The following is a 19778-nucleotide window of genomic DNA, read 5'->3' on the forward strand; positions in this document are numbered from 1 at the left end:
GCTTTGGGCATTATGAGTTCTTGGTTATGGTTTTGGGCTTACGAACGCCCTAGCTGCGTTCATGGATTTGACGAACAGTGTGTTTAAGTCCTATTTAGACTCATTCGTAATAGTGTTCATCGATGATATCCTGGTGTGCTCTAGGAGTAAGGAAGAGCATGAGAAACATTTGAGAATTGCTCTTGAAATATTGCGAGAGAAGGAGTTTTATGCTAAATTCTCCAAGTGTGAATTCTGGTTGTCTTCTGTGTCGTTCTTGGGGATTATGGTGGATCCTCAGAAAATTCAGGCAGTCAAGGAATGGGCTAGGCCCACATCAGTGACCGAGATCCGTAGTTTTGTGGGTCTGGCTAGCTACTATCGTCGGTTTGTGAAAGGGTTTGCCTCTATTGCTGCTTATATGACCCGTTTGACCCAGAAAGAGGTGCCATTTCAGTGGTCCGACGAGTGTGAGGAGAGATTTCAAAAGCTCAAAACACTGTTGACCACAACACCGATTCTAGCATTTCCCGCGGAGGGTAAGCATTTTATTGTTTACTGTGATTCTTCACGTTCTGGTTTGGGTGCTGTTTTGATGCAAGAAAATAAGGTGATTGCTTATGCTTCACAGCAGTTGAAGGTGCATGAAAAGAACTATCCTACTTATGATCTAGAATTGGCAGCGATAGTGTTTGCGTTGAAAATCTGGAGGCACTACTTGTATGGTGTCCTTTGTGAGGTGTACATAGACCATCTCAGTTTGCAGCATATGTTCACTCAGAAAGATCTGAACTCTAGACAGCGAAGATGGATGGAACTGCTGAAGGACTATGACATCACCATTTTGTATCACCCTGGTTAGGCTAATGTAGTAGCTGACGCATTAAGCAGGAAGTTGGCTAGTATGGGAAGTCTGGCTCGTTTGATCTCCTCTGAGCGTCCGTTGGCTAGAGAGGTGCAGACTCTGGCTAACAGTTTTATGAGACTGGATATCTCTAACACAGGCAAGGTGTTGGCTTGTGTTGAGGCTCGGTCATCATTTTTAGAGCAAATTAAGGCTAAGCAGTTTGAAGATGCTAAGTTATGTAAAATACGAGATAAGGTGTTGCGTGGTGAGGCCAAGGAAGGTGTGCTGCGAATCAAAGGGTGAGTGTGTGTGCCACGTGTGGGCGACTTGTTTAAGACCATTCTGATAGAGGCTCATAGTTCGAGGTATTCTATCCATCCTGGTTTCACTAAGATGTATCGTGATTTGAAGCAACCTTACTGGTGGACTAGAATGGAGCGGGATATTGTAGAGTTTGTTGCTCAGTGTCTAAATTGCCAACAGGTGAAGTATGAACATCAGAAACCGGGGGGTCCATTGCAGAGGATGCCCATTCCTGAGTGGAAGTGGGAAAGAATAGCCATGGACTTCGTGATGGGTCTTCTGAAGACACTAGGGAAGTTTGACTCTATCTAGGTTATTGTTGACAAGTTGACTAATTCTGCCCACTTTATTCCGGTGAAGATAACTTATGATGCAGAGAAGTTGGCTAAGGTTTACATTCAGGAGGTGCTTAGACTCCACGGGGTTCCTATCTCCATCGTGTCTAACAGGGGCACCACGTTCACATCTAGGTTTTGGGAGTGTTTGCATGAGGAGTTGGGTACGAGGTTGGATCTTAGCACAACCTTCCATCCTCAGACTGACAGGCAGTCTGAGTGGACTATTCAGGTTCTTGAGGATATGCTTCGTGTGTGTGTGATAGATTTCAGTAGGCATTGGGATCAGTTCTTGCCCTTAGCCGAATTTTCCTACAATAATAGCCATCACTCGAGTATTGATATGGCCTCATTTGAGGCATTGTATGGAAGGAGGTGTAGGTCTCCTATGGATAGTTTGATGCATTCGAGGTGAGACTGTGGGGGCACTGACCTTCTGAGAGAGTCCCTAGAGAAGGTGAAGGTGATTCAAGCCAAGCTTTTGGCAGCGTAGAATAGACAGAAGGAGTATGCGGACCGCAAGGTCCGAGATCTTGAGTTTGAGGAAGGAGAGCTAGTGCTATTGAAGGTCTCACCCATGAAGGGTGTGATGAGGTTTGGGAAAAAGGGAAAGCTTAGCCCGAGGTTCATTGGTCCGTTTGAGATTCTCAAACGTGTTGGAGAAGTGGCTTACAAGTTGGCTTTACCTCTGGGATTATCAGGCGTTCATCCAGTGTTTCATGTGTCGATGTTGAAGAGGTACCACGGCAATGGTTCCTATATCATCCGTTGGGATTCGGTTTTGTTAGATGAAAATCTGTCGTATAAGGAAGAGCTCGTTGCTATCTTAGATAGGGATGTTCGCAAGTTGAGGTCCAAGGAAATAGCTTCTGTGAAAGTTCAATGGAAGAATCGACCAGTGAAAGAAGCTACTTAGGAGACAAAGTCTGATATGCGTAGAAATACCCTCAGCTTTTCGCCGAGTCAGGTAACTCCTCCCTAGTTTTCTCACCCTTGTCCGTTTGGGGACGAACGGTGTTTTAATTGGTAGCTGGTGTAACGACCCTTCCGGTCTTTAGGGGAAATTAGGATTCCGTTGGGAATTTCGAGGCCGCGGGTGGATTCGTGGGGCATTTTTTTGTATGTGTGTATGTTTTATGTTATGTTTTTGAGGCCTTGGATGAAATGTGCGGTGATAGGGGGAAAACTGGTCAAAAGTCGAGCTCACTGCCCAAAATGGACCGCTGCAGCGGTGGTTGTACTGCTGCGGCGGTACCGCTATAGTGGCGACTTGACCGCTGCCAGCGGCCATCCATGTCCTTGGTGGCCGCTGTGGCGAACGGTGGACTACTATGGCGGTAGCGCTATAGCAATGGGAAGACCGCCATAGCGGTCAAGCAATTTTCATATAGCGGTCACTTGACCGCTATAGCGGGACCACTACAGCGGCATGACGACCGCCGTAGCGGTCGACGTAAAGTAGTAACCCGAATTTTATATACTTAGTTTTATTTTCTCTTCTCACAAAAAACCAACACACTTCCCAACAAGAGCGTTAAGAAAGTTTTCAAGCTAAGGCAAAATAACCTTGTGAGGTAAGTTCATTGAATTTCATTCTATCATTCCCTTCTCCTTCATTATGGTAATTATCTTCATGGGTCTTTAATGGTGAAAGTGAAGTAGAAACCCTAGAATGTCAATAAACCTTCTCAACTTGATGGGTTGGGGTTATTATCGCATATTTATCATTTAAATGGATTGATTAGTTGCTATTTGTCATAAAGTGAACATTTAGAATCATAAACTAAGTGATTTGAGACTTGGAGTTCTATAAAAATGGTGCCTTTGCCATAGAAAACTGTTTGTAATGGGAATGTTTGATAGAATGTTGCATAAATTGATGGTAAATGAATACTAGGGGCCTTGATAGGTTGTTTATCACCTAGAAAATCATCCATCCTCGAAATGGGGAAAGGGAAGGGCATTCTTGCTTTGGTGTTTGTAAATTGAGCAATGTGACTCATTGAGCCTTCTATTTTTAGACCGTGAATGTATTGAAGCTTTGAGGAAAGGAAAGGTTGTAGCAGAGTAACCTGTGCATTCCAGCTCTACTTTGAGGTCGGTTACGGTTTACTTAAATTAGACGTTGGTTAGTTGATTATATGTTTGGTGATCTCCTTAGGAGGAAACATGTCTAGTTTTCATGCATGGTATTGTGTGATTTAAATTCCTACGTGAATGTGATTGATTGATTGTGTAGGCTCCGTGCCATTATTCCAGTGTGATTAAATCTACAGTGGATGTGTTGTGATGAGAAGCTAATATAATCTTCTCAAAGATATTGTGACATGAAATGATGAGTTGATTCTTGGTACATGGACACCATGGGTCCCCTGTAGGTCATGCCTATTGAGCTAAGACATCAGCTAGCATGTATGTACAGTGCGTGCGGTTATTGTGGTAAACCGGTTTCCGTTGTTGACTTACGTGATTGTGATGCTTGACATCTTGGTGATTGATTGTGATTGTTCTTAGTTGACTTGCTGTGATTTATTGATGTTCCTGACTGTTGACTGGCTTGTTTCATTCTATTGATTTTATGAAATATGCATGATACTAATCTTAATCGGCCTATGATGCTTACCGGTACATAGTGTTTGTACTGATGCTACCTTACTGCAATCTTTGAGTGCAGATTTTGATATAGAGACCGTTGATCGTCCTCACATCTAGCATGGAGGATATTTACTGACGGATTTTGGGGTGAGCTTCTTCCCATGCCAAGCCGCCCGAAGGTCTTCTTGCTATGATCTCTTTTCGTACTCTAGACATTATGGATTACTTACTTGTTAGACTTCAGATTCTTAGACATGTTTTTGGCTTAGAGTTCTGTACGATGACTTTCGGATTTTGGGGATTGTAATAGTTAGAACTTCTGCACTTACTACAGTATTTATGGCATGATTTACTTGTTCTTTTGTTGTTAAATGAGTAATAATTGTTTAGCTTGATTAATATAAAACCGGATTGAATGGATAGGTGTTTTGTATGTTGGTTCGCCCACTAGGATTTAGATGGGTGCCAGTCATGGCGGGTTGGGTCGTGACACTATGACTTTGGTCTATGCCTGGTCGATGACTCGTTGATGACTGTGGTCTATTACTGACCGGAGAGCTGTACCAGATGCAGAACCAAAAAGAGCAAGGATAAAGCTCTTACCAGTTGTGAACTAAGGTATTTGAATGAAGAAGTGATGGAATGTCGAAATGAGGCCGGAATTTTCGCTGGAAAAGTGAGCTTTTACAACAATGAGGAAAGTTCCTTCTCAACGATTTCTACCAGATTTTTCTTATAATGGCTGAAGTATGGAAGCTTGCCATCATTGGGGACCGATTATCCGTGAAAAGCCAAAAGTTTTGCCGAAAAAATGGTCAGAAAAAGGCTGAAAATGGGAGCTTTTGGAGGGAAATATTTTATTTTTTATTTCTATTCCAGGTAATTAAAATGTTGGGGCTGAGGGGGCCAAAGTGTAGTTTTCAAAACTTTGGGGCTGAGATTTGACACAGCAATTTTCTAACGTGCTAACATCATAAATGGTGGTCAAAACACCAATTTCTGAACACTTATGGCTTTTTGGTAAAATAATTTTTCAAAATGGCCTTTTGGCCAACTTACGGTGGTAACCTAGTTAGCTTACACGCGCTTTAACTGTTTTATTGAGTACCTGATAGCTCTAGTCAATATACATGCAGAATAACAGAGGCAACCAAAGCTTATGCAGACAGACAAAAAATCGACTAGCATTGTTTTATTTTTGTTGGAATTTGGCCGTAATCTACCATAACTTTCACCATCTTCATTAATCCGTAGACACGTTCTGTTAAAAATTATACATATATTGTGACCAAGTCTATATCATTAATGTCATCATTTTGTGTGCAAATCTATGGGTGTGTTTGTACGAAGGAAAATATCTTGGAAAATATTTTTTAGGAAAATAAGTGGGTTTTTTATTTTTTTTATGTTTGGTATGTAAGCAAACAACTTTATTCTAAAAGTATTTGTATATAATATAGACAAATACTATCGGAAATGGGGTAGGGGTTGCGATGTGGGGTGGTGGGGTTGAAAGCTACTGAGTTGGGGGTTAAGATTATTAGAAGATGGGAGGACACAATTAACACTATCAATATAGACAAATGCCACTTGTGAAATTTGTTTTTCCTACTTTTACTAGGTAAGTCATTTTTCTCATTTTAATTACATTTGGTCTTCTTTTTGAATCGATCTACTCTAACGTTAGTTTGCCTGCAGAAAAAATCCCCCATTCTTCATATCCTGCTTTTTGTCGAAATATAAATCTTACTTTCCTAAGAAAAATTTCTCCACTATCTGATAGAAATTTAAATACTTGTTATATCTATTTATTTATCCGTTGTATTAATCGCACAACAATGTCGCGAAGGAAAGAAAACAAATATTGTTAACAGAAAAACATGACTAATGTTACAAGTATTCTTTATTCGATCGTGTTTTTTCTAACACATTCTTTAGTGACAATCTTTCTGTCAATGTCATAATCTTCTCAAGGATACAACTTAGAAGCACTCATAAATGAGCATGTAAAGTCACACCAAGTCAGTGTACCTACTGTGTGACATGTCCAATTGGACAGAACCCACCTCAAGTTCCAAAGAAATCGGCAATGAAGAAAATTGCTAGCTAAGGTCTTTGGATCTCAAACTTGTAGACTAATACGTCCTGTACACACACTGATCATCAATTACTTCCAATTTAATTTCTCTTTAGCGTTTCTTTAAGTATACTTGGGACGAGTCCGGAACCAAAATGCTCCCAAAAAAACACTTTCAACCAAAATACCCCAACAAAAAAAAGTTACCAAAGTACCTTTAGCGCAGTAAAATACTGCGTTATAGCACTTCACGGAGACGGAGCCGTTAAGTGCTATAGCGCAGTATTTTACTGCGTTATAGAAAAAAGAAACTATAGCGCAGTAAAATACTGCGTTATATAGAAAAGAGTACCAGAAAAAAAAATCTATAACGCAGTAAAATACTGCGTTATAGAAACAGTACAAAAAAAAAATGGCCAACTATTAGTCGTATGTCAAGACTCCGAAACGTCAATATTTTATAAAGAACCTGATATGTTTTTCTGCGTACAATAATGTAGGCTCAATACATCAAGGATACGTATATATTCGGATCGTCATTTTATGGGTTGAAAAGGTGTGAGAAGTAAGTTTTGTTTGAAAAAACTTAGTGTTTGACTGTAAGGTTATTTTAGTCAACTTTATATGTCGAGAAAATTAGTCAGCTTTATTTTCAAAAATTGAAACCGCAGAAGTGAAATTGACATTCACAGCTACATTACCCCGGAATTTTTACGTTGTAATCTATTGCGTATCATCATCTTATAAGTAAATAAAACTGAAAATTTCACGCCAATTTGGGGGAAAATTGAAATTGAATGGGATAAAAGGTGTTTTTTTTTAAATCGTCTCGGCCGGCAGTTTGTCCGCATAGATCTCGAAAAAATACGCAAGTTCAAAAAACAAAAACGCGTAAAACGGACGTACGAGCGCAAAGTTATGACCATCTAAAGTTTGACGACTTTACAACTAGTTTTTCTCCCTATATTTTTTAGAATTATATTTATATTCAAAATAAAGTTATGTCTTGATTAAAAAATAACACGCTTAAAAAAAAAATCTTAAAAAATAAAACACCCTAAAGTTTCCAAACAAAACTTACTTCGGGCACCTTTTCAACCCCTAAAATGACTATCCGAACGTCTACGTATCCTTGATGTATTGGGCCTACATTATGTACGCAGAAACAAATATCATGTTCTATATAAAATATTGACGTTTCGGAGTCTTGACACACGACTAATCGTTGGTCAAAGTATGGAAAAAACACTAAGTTTTTTCAAACAAAACTTACTTCGGACACCTTTTCAACCCCTAAAATGACGATCCGAACGTCTACATATCCTTGATGTATTGGGCCTACATTATTGTACGCAGAAAAAAATATTATGTTCTATATAAAATATTGACGTTTCGGAGTCTTGACACACGACTAATTATTGGTCAAAGTATGAAAAAAAAACACTAAGTGTTACAAAAAATAAAGTTGGCCAATTTTTTTTTTGGTACTCTTTTCTATAACGCAGTATTTTACTGCATTATAGAAAAAAAAAATGTGGTACTGTTTCTATAACGCAGTAAAATAATGCGCTATAGCACTTAACGGCTCCGTCTCCGTGAAGTGCTATAGCGCAGTATTTTACTGCGCTAAAGGTACTTTGGTAACTTTTTTTTTATTGGGGTATTTTGGTTCAAAGTGATTTTTTTGGGGGCATTTTGATTCCGGACCCAGCTTGGGAAAGCAGAGATGAAGGTAGAATTTTTAGTTTATGCGTTTTAAATTAATTATTGGGTTCTTGATAAATTACTTGAGATAATATTTCATATGGTCACTCAAATATAGTTAGTTTACTCAAATATTTGTTTTGTAGATAAGTCATGTATAATTTATTTTTATTTTTAAAGTATCATACCGTAAAAATATAAAAAGAGACGAATGTTGATAATTTAGAAGGTAAAATAGGCATTTGAAAATTTAATTGAGATAAAAGGGGGAGAATATATATTATTCAAAGTTGGGAAAGGTGTTTGATCTTTAAAGAAATTAGAAAAATGATTTTCACCCTTGTTATATTAAAAATTAAAATAAGAATATATATTAATTCACTAGATTTGTGTAACACCAAGTACGGGTAACGGTACATTTTTACCGTCGATTATTCCCCACATCCCTTTCTTCCCAAAAATTAGGATCACGGAGTTTGGAAAACAAAGATCAAAGTATATATTTCAAGATGTGAATTAAAACATTGATTTTTAACTATCTTTTAAGTAAACTTTGCACAATTAAAAAATTAAATAAAAAAATATGAACCATAATTTTTATTCTTAAAAATGTTTGAAAAGAAAGCGTTAGGAAAAACTATTTAACTACCAAAAAATTAAATGGTAGCGTACAAATTGAATCGGGAATATCTTTTTGTTCAATCAAAACATTTCCAATGACTATTTTTACGTGAGATGTAGAAAAACTCAGAAAAATTAAAATATAAAGAACTAATACATATAAAAATTTAGGAGATTCAATACATAATATATACATTAAAAAATATTTATCTATCCAGTATAATTTTCTAGTAAAACAAAGGTGGCTCCACAACTGACTCAAAGTGGTAATAAGGATATTCATTCGAAATAGATGCACATATTCAATAGCAAGTTTGAGAGTCCGTTGCGTTTTGCACCCCTAACATATATCCTATTTTGTAATTCGCATCCTGTCCTATTTTTTTTTTATTTTTTATGAATCCCTCCCTAACCTCTTAGTTTTTTGCAAAAAAGTGAAAACACTCTTTTTTTTTAAATTTTCACAAGGGCAAAATTCGAAATACAATTAATAAAGAAAAAATGGCACAAAATAAAGCTGAGCAATAAGAAAGTCGTTTGGCACAAAATTCATGTTTGATTTGAATGCTTGTACGCTAAAAATGGTGATCAAACGAATTTCTAATTTAGCTCAGCTTTATTTTGTGCCATTTCTTTCTTTATTATTTGTATTTGCAATTTTGCCCTTGTGAATTTTTTTTAAAAAGTGTGTTTTCATTGTTTTGCATAAAACTAAAGAGGTTAGGGTGCGAATCATAAAAAAAAAATAGAATAGGGTGCGAATCACAAAAGAGGAGATACATTAAGGGGGCAAAACGCAACGGACTCCAAGTTAGAATTGAGAGTTCACCATCAAGAGGTGCCGCGAGATAAATGAGATATCTCTACCCTTAACCAAAAATTTCGAGTTCGAGCTCCAAAAATGAAGATAACCCCTAATAGGAGAAGCTTTCCCTTTGAATGAACATTTCACAACACAAATCTAAATAAACCTGAAAGTAAAGTTCGAATACAAGATAGTTATACCAACAAAATAAAAAAGAAGAAGTTTGACCCCATAAATCATGGCTTGTCATAACCTTTCCATAATTGAACCCACACCACAATTTCACCTTGTTTCTTATAAACAGTTCACATTCTACGAAGTCAAATAGTATCCTGCTTTGGTTAGACAGCTATGGTACTGAAAATCTTGTTTAAGATTTTATTTCCCTCAAATTAATTTGGAAACAAAATTAAAATTGTACTTAGTGAATCATGAAAATGATTTCATTGACAATAGTTGTCATTATAATTGCTGTTCTATAATGTTCTCCCATAACTTTTTGGCATAACATTTAATCCTTCCATGACTTTAAATAAAGACAAATTTAAGATTTCTAGAACATGGGTTCACCACTAAAAAAAAAAAAAAAAAAATGTATTAAGTGGGAATTGAATCCTAGTCCTCTAGGTAAATAACTCAACCTTCAACCAAGTGCACCTTTAGCCTTCTTGTAGCATGTGTTCCAACAGTTAATATTATACCAATTTTAAAAAATATATACATAAAATAACTAATTTTACAGAGAGACCATGTGTTCACATGACGCAAATATACTACCTAAAATCGCCCCTGACTTTAAATAAAAATTAAAAAGTACAAAATGAAGTGTATATGTCTGTAATTTCAAATTTAAGGCGTTTGTTATAACTATAGCATTACTATATGAAGTAATTGAAGAAGAAAAGGATGAACCCTAAATGAGAAGAGAAGAAGAAGAAGAAGAAGAATACAGATTTAGAGAAAGAATATAGAGAGAATTATTTCAAATTTAATATATCAAACTTGTGCTTATAATACAATGATCAACTACTTATATAGTAGAATTAGAGTCTACTAACTTCATACCATTAACAGCTAATGCTATACTTAACAAACTAACTGAACTAACCACCTTAACTATCTTTCGGATTACAGTTAATCTGTTGATTAAGTTGAATGGACCAAACTACCCTTGAGACTTTAGCTTCTGTATTTCCGTGCTTTTACACTCCCCTCAAGCTAGGTCTTGGGCATTGCAAAGATGTTGAACTGACCAAGCCTGGAGCATAGGTATTCATGTTGTACTTTTGCAAGTCCTTTGGTTAGAACATCAGTAGGTTGATCTTGAGTAGAAATGTACTTTGTTGACACCAATCCTTGTGTGATTTTTTCCTTTATGAAATGACAATCTATCTTTATATGTTTGGTTCTTTCACGATACACATGATTTACTGCAATTTGTATAGCAGATTTACTGTCACTAAAAATCTCTACTGGACTGGTTACTTCAATACCAACTTCCTTGATTAATCCTAGAATCCATATGAGTTCAGAAACTGTTGCTACAATGCTTCTGTATTTTGCTTCAGCAGAACTTCTTGACACAATTGTTTGCTTCTTTGATTTCCAAGAAATCAATGAATCCCCTAGTTTGATTATGTAGCATGTTACAGACTTCCTTGAAATGGACAGGAAGCCCAATCAGCATCAAAATAAGCTGATACAATTTGCTTACTATAACTAGACAGAAGAATCCTTTTCCCAGGTTGATTCTTTAGATAACTTACAATTTTGAGTGCAACCTGATTACTTAGGTCATTGCAGAAATCGACTCAGATTCTGCACACTGAATGAAATGTCAGGTCTTTTCATGGTTAGATACAATAGTATTCCAATTAATCTCTGATAAGAACCTTGATCCTGAGTAGAATTTCCAGATGTTCATCATACTCTCTTATAGTTAGCTTCACATTTGTATATATAGGAGTAATTACTGGTTTAGCTGCTGAAAGACCAGTCTCAGAGATAACTTCCAATGCATACTTCATTTGATGCATGAGTATACCTTTTTTAGATCTAGCAAATTCTATACCAAGAAAATACTTTAGTTCACCAAGATCCTTCATTTTAAACTTCTGTTGTAGTGCAGTTTTGGTGTCATTGATCAGTTTAAGACTGCTTCCTGTGATGAGCATATCATCAACATACACAGGTACAATAGCAACACCCTTTGCTGATTTCTTAATAAATAGTGAATGATCATATAAATATTTTATGAGTCTACATGCTTTGTTCTCCCCTGACTCTTAAAACCTTGTGGAAGCTCCATATAAATTTCATCAAACAAATCCCCTTGTAAGAATGAATTATACATATCCATTTGGTGTATATGCCACTGATTTACTGTAGAAGTTTCCAATACTGTCCTGACTGTTTTCATCTTAACAACTGGTGAAAAAGTCTCTTGATAGTCTATTCCTTCCTTTTGACTATAACCTTTGGCTACAAGTCTTACCTTAAACCTTTCAACCTCTCCTAATGCCTTGTACTTAACTTTATAAATCCACTTGCATCTTATAGGAATTTTGCCACTTGGTATAGTTACTACATCCCAAGTGTGATTGCTTTCTAAAGCTTCAATCTCAAATTTGATAGCCTTAGCCTACCTTGGATCTCTTACAGCTTCATTATAAGAGGTAGATGCAACCACGTTTGATGTTGCAACAATGTAAGCTTGATACTTTGGACTAAGCTGGCCATCTGAAATGTATTTGGATATAGGATACTTCACATCCTGATGTATGTTTGAAGAAACAAAATCCTTCATCCAAATAGGTGACTTCTTCAGTTTGACCATTAACATTTTGAGATGATATTTGTATTTCTAGTTGAGGTGCAAGAATTTGTATTTCTAGTTGAGGTGCAGGAACTGGTACTTGGTGATTGATAATTTCCTGTGCTAAACTTTGGTTCTGATGAGAGGAATGTTAGACAGGACTGATAGATTCTTCAGATTGGGTAGTTGATGTAGGTTTTCATGTCTGTGTACTTTCTATAGGTGCATGATTTATAGGTAAATTGAGTAAGTAGTTGTCTACACCTATGTCTGTGAAGATAGGAGTTGGTGTAGAAGTAGTTTGACTTTGAAATGGAAAATGTATCTTCTTTGAATATGACATCTCTACTTACAATTAGTGTTTTGCTTGTTAGATCATATAATATATACCTTTTTTGAGTGGTTAAATATCCCATCTGTACTGCAACTCTTGATCTGGACGACATGTTATCTTGTTCTTGAAGATTCTTAGCATAACACAAACAGCCAATAACTCTTAAGTGTTGTAAGTTTGGTCTCATGTGATAGACTATCTCAAATGGAGACTTGTTCTTAAGAGGTACAAGTGGCATTCTATTTACCAGATATACTGCTTTGCACACATAATCCCCAAAACCTTATGGGAATTTGACCATGCAGTCTTAAAGCTCTAGTAACCTCAAGTATGTGTCTATGTTTTCTCTCAGCAACACTATTTTGCTGAGGAGTATATGCACAACTGGTTTTGATGAACAATTTCCAATTGTTGAAATAGTTGTCCACAAGATGAATTAACAAATTCAGTTCCATTATCTGACCTTACACACTTAACTACTTTGTCAAATTGAGTCTTAACATATATGAAAACCTGCTAATACAGTACCCACATCAGGTTTCAGTTTAAGCAGAAATATCCATGTCATTCTAGTGAAATCATCCACCACAGTTAGAAAGTACTTGTTGCCATCAAAAGTAGCTACTTTATGAGGACCTCATATGTCCATATGAATCAACTCAAACACAGAATTAGTTTTAATGCTACCAACAGGAAACGTTTGTCTAGTTTGCTTTGCACAAGGACACACCGAACACTTATAAATATTCTCAGAAATAACATCCGAACTAACTGAAAACATCTAATTCAAAGTAGTAGATGACGCATGACCTAATCTTCTATGCCAAACTTGAATATATTTTGTTGATAGGTTGTTCTCTTCATTTGCTATCATTGCCACTCCTCTATTGTATCTAAAAGCGTGATTCACCAAGATGTAGATACCATCCCCTTCGTTACCAATCTCCTTTACGTTCCCGATGTAAAGATCCTGAAATTCACAAAAACCAGGGAAGAAATTGACTGAGCAACCTAGTTCTTTAGTCACCTTGGATACAGACATAAGATTGAACTTAAATTGGGGTAAATGAAACACATTACTAATTGTGCTTCTGCTTGATAGTAACCAATAAGAGTAACTATTGCCACATCTCCATTAGGTAAGTGCACTTGTTTAGGAGTATTAATTTGAACATATGAGCTTTTGTCTAAAGGCCTTTGTCTCCTACCATATGGTTTGTTGCTCCAGTATCAATAATTCACTCATACAGTGATTTAGAAGCAAACAAAGCAGCACTAATACCTGCTGACTGATCTCATGTTGCCTGAGCTGAGAAAGCTATTTAAGGTCCCTTGTCTTTGAGAATATTCATAATTTTCTCATATTGCTCTCTTGCAAATGAATATTGTCCTGCTTGAGTATTCTGACCATAACTTGGCTCATTATTCATGTTGAACCCCTAAATCATATTTTGTAACACCTATTTTCTCTCTGCATTGTTTCCTGTGTTTAACTGGTCAACCCCATCAGAATTTGCATTTCAGGATGCAACATTTGAACCGGACACCAAATTAGAAAATTGTCTGTACTGATTATTGTAGTGACTTGCATCATCAGTAGTTGCACTATAAGGCCTTTTCTTGTTCTTAAACTCTGGAGGATACCCCACAATTTTATAGTAGTTCTCTTTTGAATGCCCTTTAATCATACACACCTCACATAATAGATTGTTATACTTCTTTCTTAACCTTTGAGGACCACCAGCATTTCTAGAATACATTGCAACATCCATGTTACTCATAACTGCAGGACTTGCAGCCAACAGACCTAAATGACTAGCACCAGAACTAGCATTTGCACTAATAGACTTTGGACCTTCATCACTCAAGATCATAGCATATGCCTGATTTAATGAGGGCATAGGACACATTAAGAGAATCTAAGACCTCGCCTGACTATAGGACTCATTTAACCCCATCAAGAATTGAAACAACTTTAATTTCTGAAGATGAATTGCAAGCTCTTTTGATTTCTCACATTTACAACGAGGTGTAGGAGTTAAAGACTCAAATTCTTCCCACAAATCTTTGAGTTTTGAGAAATATGTAGACACAGAACTAGTACCTTACGTAAAAGATGTAATTTCCCTGTGAATATTGAATGTTCTTAATCCATCTAACTTATTGAATCTCTCATACATCTCATCCCACACAGCTTGAGCAGTGGTAGCATACATCACACCTCCCAGTAATCCTTTAGCAATTAAGTTCATCACCCAAGAAAGGACAATTGCATTTATTCCTTCCCAGTGATTCCATAAATTCTCTGGATATTTATCCATACTGCACGAACCATCAACAAGTCCCATCTTGTTTCTTCCAAGAAGTGCAATCTTCATTGATCTAAACCACAGTGCAAAATTTTCAATTCCGGTAAGTTGAAAAGTAATTATCTGAATTCCACTTACATCTTATGGATTCAAGAACAAAGAATGATTGTAGTCGACACCAACACCCTCAAAACTTCCAGAACTCTGAGATGAATTGTTGCCATTGTTGTTCACCATTGTTAGTCACAATTTCTTCAATCACCGTTATTGACAGAATTGAATCTCTCCAGATTTACTAATTATTGATCGATTCTAATGATTGTTGTAGTTCAATGAACTGTTATTACGAGTAAATGAAGCCCGCTCTGATACCATGTAGTAATGGAAGAAGAAAGGGATGAACCCTAAATGAGAAGAGAAGAAGAAGAAGAAGAAGAAGAAGAAGAAGAAGAAGAATACAGATTTAGAGAAAGAATAGAGAGAATTATTTCATATTTGATATATCAAACTTGTGATTACAATACAATGATCAACGTCTTATATAGTTGAATTAGAGTCTACTAACATCACAATTAATAGCTAATGTTATACTTAACAAACTAACTGAACTTAACCACCTTAAAGTAACTAACTTCCGGATTGCAGTCAATCTGTTGATTAAGCTGAATGGACCAAACTACCCTTAAGACTTTAGCTTCTGTATTTCTGTGCTTCTACACTGTAAATTTAGAACCAAAACTTTAGAAATTCCTATTCCGATTTCACATTTGAGCACAAGCAATTATCTCTTGCAATCTCTTTTTCCTTACAAAATTAATGTAAATATACTCACGTAAGTAATTCACTTCACGTAATATTTGCAGACCATCGATGTACCACACAGTGAAAGACATCTGGTATTAAGTTGGATATTGAAATGAGTTTTCTTTTACTTTTTATGTTGTGCCACATGAGTACAGTAAAAGTGAGTTGCTAAAATGGCAGACTAGTTGTGTTTCCGAGACTGAATTTACATTTGCCAGCATTCTTTACTTTTTGTAATATATAAATATTCTAGATGGTTCTTGATGCCTAATATATTATCCGAAGTGTTTTGGATGTGGAAGCATTAATATGGGGATGCAGATGAATCATCAAGGTTGTTTTTCTGGAGGTAATGTTGGGATCAAAATAACATAGAATCATGCAGAAACTAATAATTGCAATCCTTGAATGACGATTCTATTTTTTATTTTTTTGAGGGATCAAGACTTTTTTTTTTAAGTAAAAACCACCAGAAAGGTGAATTTTTATTGAAAAAGAAAATTATGTACATATCAATCCAAAAGTGATTGATCAAAGAAAAGAAACAACAAACAAGAAGAAAAAAAAAAAGGGGGGGGGGGGGGGGGGGGGGGGGGGTCAATCCAAAAGTGATTGATCAAAGATGGAAAAACAGCAAAGAATATGAAAAACAGCAATTGGAAATGGAAATACAGATGGAGAATGTAACAGATTAGTAACAACTAATAATCCAAGGGCCTTGACTTGATAACATCTATCACACCTTTAAAGTCTCACAGGTGGAATGTTTCAAATCATGTGAATCATTCTTCAGGCTGTCTTGAATGTAGTTGTATTCATTTGTGGGCATCTTCTGTTGTATATGATTCAGGCCACTCTCAAACTTGTACCATTACCAAACCAGCATGAAGCATATCATGGAACGTTGTAACATCCATATTGAGGAATGAGCATAATAAACACACTAATACCACCCTAACATAGATGTTGCATCAGTCCATACTAGTACTAGTTCAGTCTGTATATTGGAAATGGCTCTTTTGTATGCCTGATCTTCAGTGTGGAGCTCTATCTTTTATTGTTCTTATTCTCAAATTTGGAATTCCATCCTTTTCTATGTTCAATATCCTCCTAGCTTGACTTGGTAACTCATGGAAACTATTGAAGTGAATTGTACCTGTAAAATCAAAAACCATGTTAGTTAAAAAATCAGCAAGTCCATTCCCTTCTCTGTGTATGTGCACCACAGTCACCATCTGATCTCTTCTCATTCTTTGAATGTCCTCCACCACCATTGAAATACCCCATGGGATTTTCCATTCTGCAGCAAGGATCATCTTCATTGCCATTAAGTCAGTCTCTATAATCAGTGGGAATAGTTGCTTATCTAAGCAATATCTCAACCCCATTCTAATAGCCTCAGCTTCTGCTACCAAATTTGATCCATCCTGTAACTTCTTAGCAGCAGCATAGACCAAATCTCCCTCCTCATTCCTGATGCAGCAAGTAGCAGAACTTGGCCCTGGATTACCTTTAGCAGCTCCATCAATATTACACTTAAACCATCTAGCTGCAGTTCTTATCCACCCTATCACTTTATAAACAACTGTAGGTTTATGCTCTTCAAAAAACTGCACAATGTGATGCCACCTTTTTGGAACATTCAGTCCAGGGAATAACACCTTGCATAACAAGTGTATGTTGAGATTGATATCATATATCACCCTATTAAAAGTCATGGTGCCTTCATGTAATTGATTGTTTCTCCATTTCCATATTTTCCAAACAATAAAAGCAGGAACAGCTTTAAAAACAAGTTTCAGCTTATAATGACATTTTGCCTCCCACCAGCTTCTGATAGCATGTTTAACTTGAACACAATTCATGGTCAATCCAACTGCTGCATTAAAGACACTCCAAACTTTGGCAGCAAAATCTCCACAGAGAAATAAATGATTAATGGATTCAGGCTGAGCAGAATTATAGCAGCAACATTTAGAAACTATATCAATGCCAATGTTTGCCACCTCCTCATCTACTGGAACTTTAAACTTCCAAAGTCTCCATAAAAAGAAGGAAATCTTAAATGGCACACCCTTGATCCACATGTTATGAAAAGGCACTATTATATTGGCTCTTTGTCTCTGCAACTCCCATGCACTGGCTACAGTAAACTTTCTTGAACTAGTCATCATCCACCATGGTGCATCCCATTCATTAGATGCATGCTTAATGTCAATTTCCTGCATTATATGTTGCACAATATCTTCAGGGAATAACTACAAGAGTTTTTAGACATTCCAGGTGCCATTTGACATTAATTCAGCCACATCTTCAACCTGATCATTAACTGGCCAGCTATGAGGAACCACAAAGTTAAGAGCACCTAGTTTAGTCCAGTTATCAAACCACACATTAGAACTCCCAATCTTAGGTTCCCACCATATTTCTTGCCCAGTACTGTCTCTTGCCTCCAGCATCATCTTCCAAACCTGAGACCCTCCTTTCCATTGTACTAACTGAGGGATCTGCTTCTTGCAATACTTATTCCACATATAGTTAGCCCAGAGAGAGCTAGAAGTTCTAAACTCCCACCAAAGTTTAGCATATAAAGCTTTTGACATGTTAAAGATGGACCTGAACCCCAACCCTCTTTCATGTTAGGTAAGCACATATTAAGCCATGATGACCAGTGTCTGCTTCTCCCTTCTTCCTTGTTATTCCAAAAGAACTTTGCAAAGATCTTATGCAGCTCTTTTATAACATATTTTGGTGGCCTGATAGCAGATAGTATATGGATTGGAATGCTTTGGAGAACACTAGTAATTAATACTGCTTTTCCACCATAAGACAGCATTTTCCCTTTCCAAGTTTGCAACTTGTCCTTGACTTTCTTCAACAAATCAGTATAATCAACTTTTTTCTTCCTTGCATGAGTAATTGGACAACCAAGATATGTAAAAGGGAATGGACCTCTCACAAATCCTGTTATTGCTTCCACCTGTTGAATCAGCTGATTTGATACCTTGTTGAACATATAGAAAGAATGTTTCCTCTTATTTATCAACTGTCCAGATATTCTTTCATACTCTTGAAGAGTGTCCATGATCAGCTACAAGGAATTACTCTCTGCAGATGAGAAAAAGATGGTATCATCTGCATAAGCAAGGTGGTTTAATGCAGAACTCCACTTAGGCATCCCATAGCCTGTAAAAGCTGACTAATCAAATAAAGAGTTCAATGCTCTTGAGAGTACTTCTGTAGAAATGATGAATAAAGCAGGAGAGAGGGGGTCTCCCTTCTTGACTCCTCTTGTTGAATGAAAGAAACCATGAGCATGGCCATTCAACAGCACAGAATACCAGTTATTTGCCAATAATCTCCCTATTAAATCAATGAAGACCTCAGAAAATCCCATTTTCTTCATTACCTTACAGAGATATAGCCATGAAACTCTGTCATATGTTTTTTCCATATCCAACTTAATAACAACATTGGCAGGCTTCCCTCTCTTCCTTATGTCTGTAACAATTTCCTGTGTTAACAATACATTCTCAATAATATTTCTGCCCTTGAAAAATCCTGATTGGTTAGAAGATATCACAGCTGGTAACAGCCTATCAAGCTTGTCATGCACCACTCTAAAGATGACCTTATTAATGAAGTTGCTAAGGCTTTTAGGCCTCATATCAGAAAATGTTTCCACCACATTTTTCTTTGGCAGCAGTACTAAGTTGGAGTGAGTAATGACTTAGGAAGGGTATGACCCTCAAAGAAGACTTTAACTACATTAAGCACATCAACTTTGATCACTTCCCAACACTTCTGATAAAATATCCCAGAAAAACCATCTGGTCCACAAGCACTGTCACCTGATAATTCAAAAACAGTTTTCTTCACTTCTTCCATAGTAGGTTGGTCTGCAAGCAATACATTATCCTCCTCCTTAATCATTTCAGGAACATGATTAAGAATAGGAGAGTCTGCAATCTGATCTTCTTGAGAAAACTGCCTATGATAGAATGAAACAGCCTTATCAGCAACTTTGTCAGCTTCCTCTAACCACACACCATCAGCATTTTGAATTCTCTTGACTTGGATTCTATTCCTCCTACCTTTGACCAAACTATGAAAAAACCTTGTATTTTTATCACCTTCTGAGAAACAGTCCATTCCAGCTTTTTGTCTCCAAAATTCTTCTTCATAATGCAAGTATAGTTTAAGTTCTGCTTGAGCCCTTTGCATCACCATTCTATTCTCTTCTGAAGGAT

General features: G+C 36.6%; 1 long non-coding RNA gene across 1 annotated transcript; it reads right to left on the minus strand.

Moving 5' to 3' along the window:
• Nucleotides 1–13142: 13142 nt before the first annotated feature.
• Nucleotides 13143–15217, minus strand: LOC132599666 (uncharacterized). The gene is made up of 2 exons (XR_009566931.1): nt 13698–15217; nt 13143–13385 (listed from the first exon to the last, which is right to left on the minus strand). It is a non-coding gene; the product is annotated as an uncharacterized LOC132599666 (long non-coding RNA).
• Between the last annotated feature and the right edge of the window lie 4561 nt (nt 15218–19778).

The sequence above is a fragment of the Lycium barbarum genome, chromosome 6, assembly GCF_019175385.1.
Source record: "Lycium barbarum isolate Lr01 chromosome 6, ASM1917538v2, whole genome shotgun sequence".
Classification (NCBI taxonomy): domain Eukaryota; kingdom Viridiplantae; phylum Streptophyta; class Magnoliopsida; order Solanales; family Solanaceae; genus Lycium; species Lycium barbarum.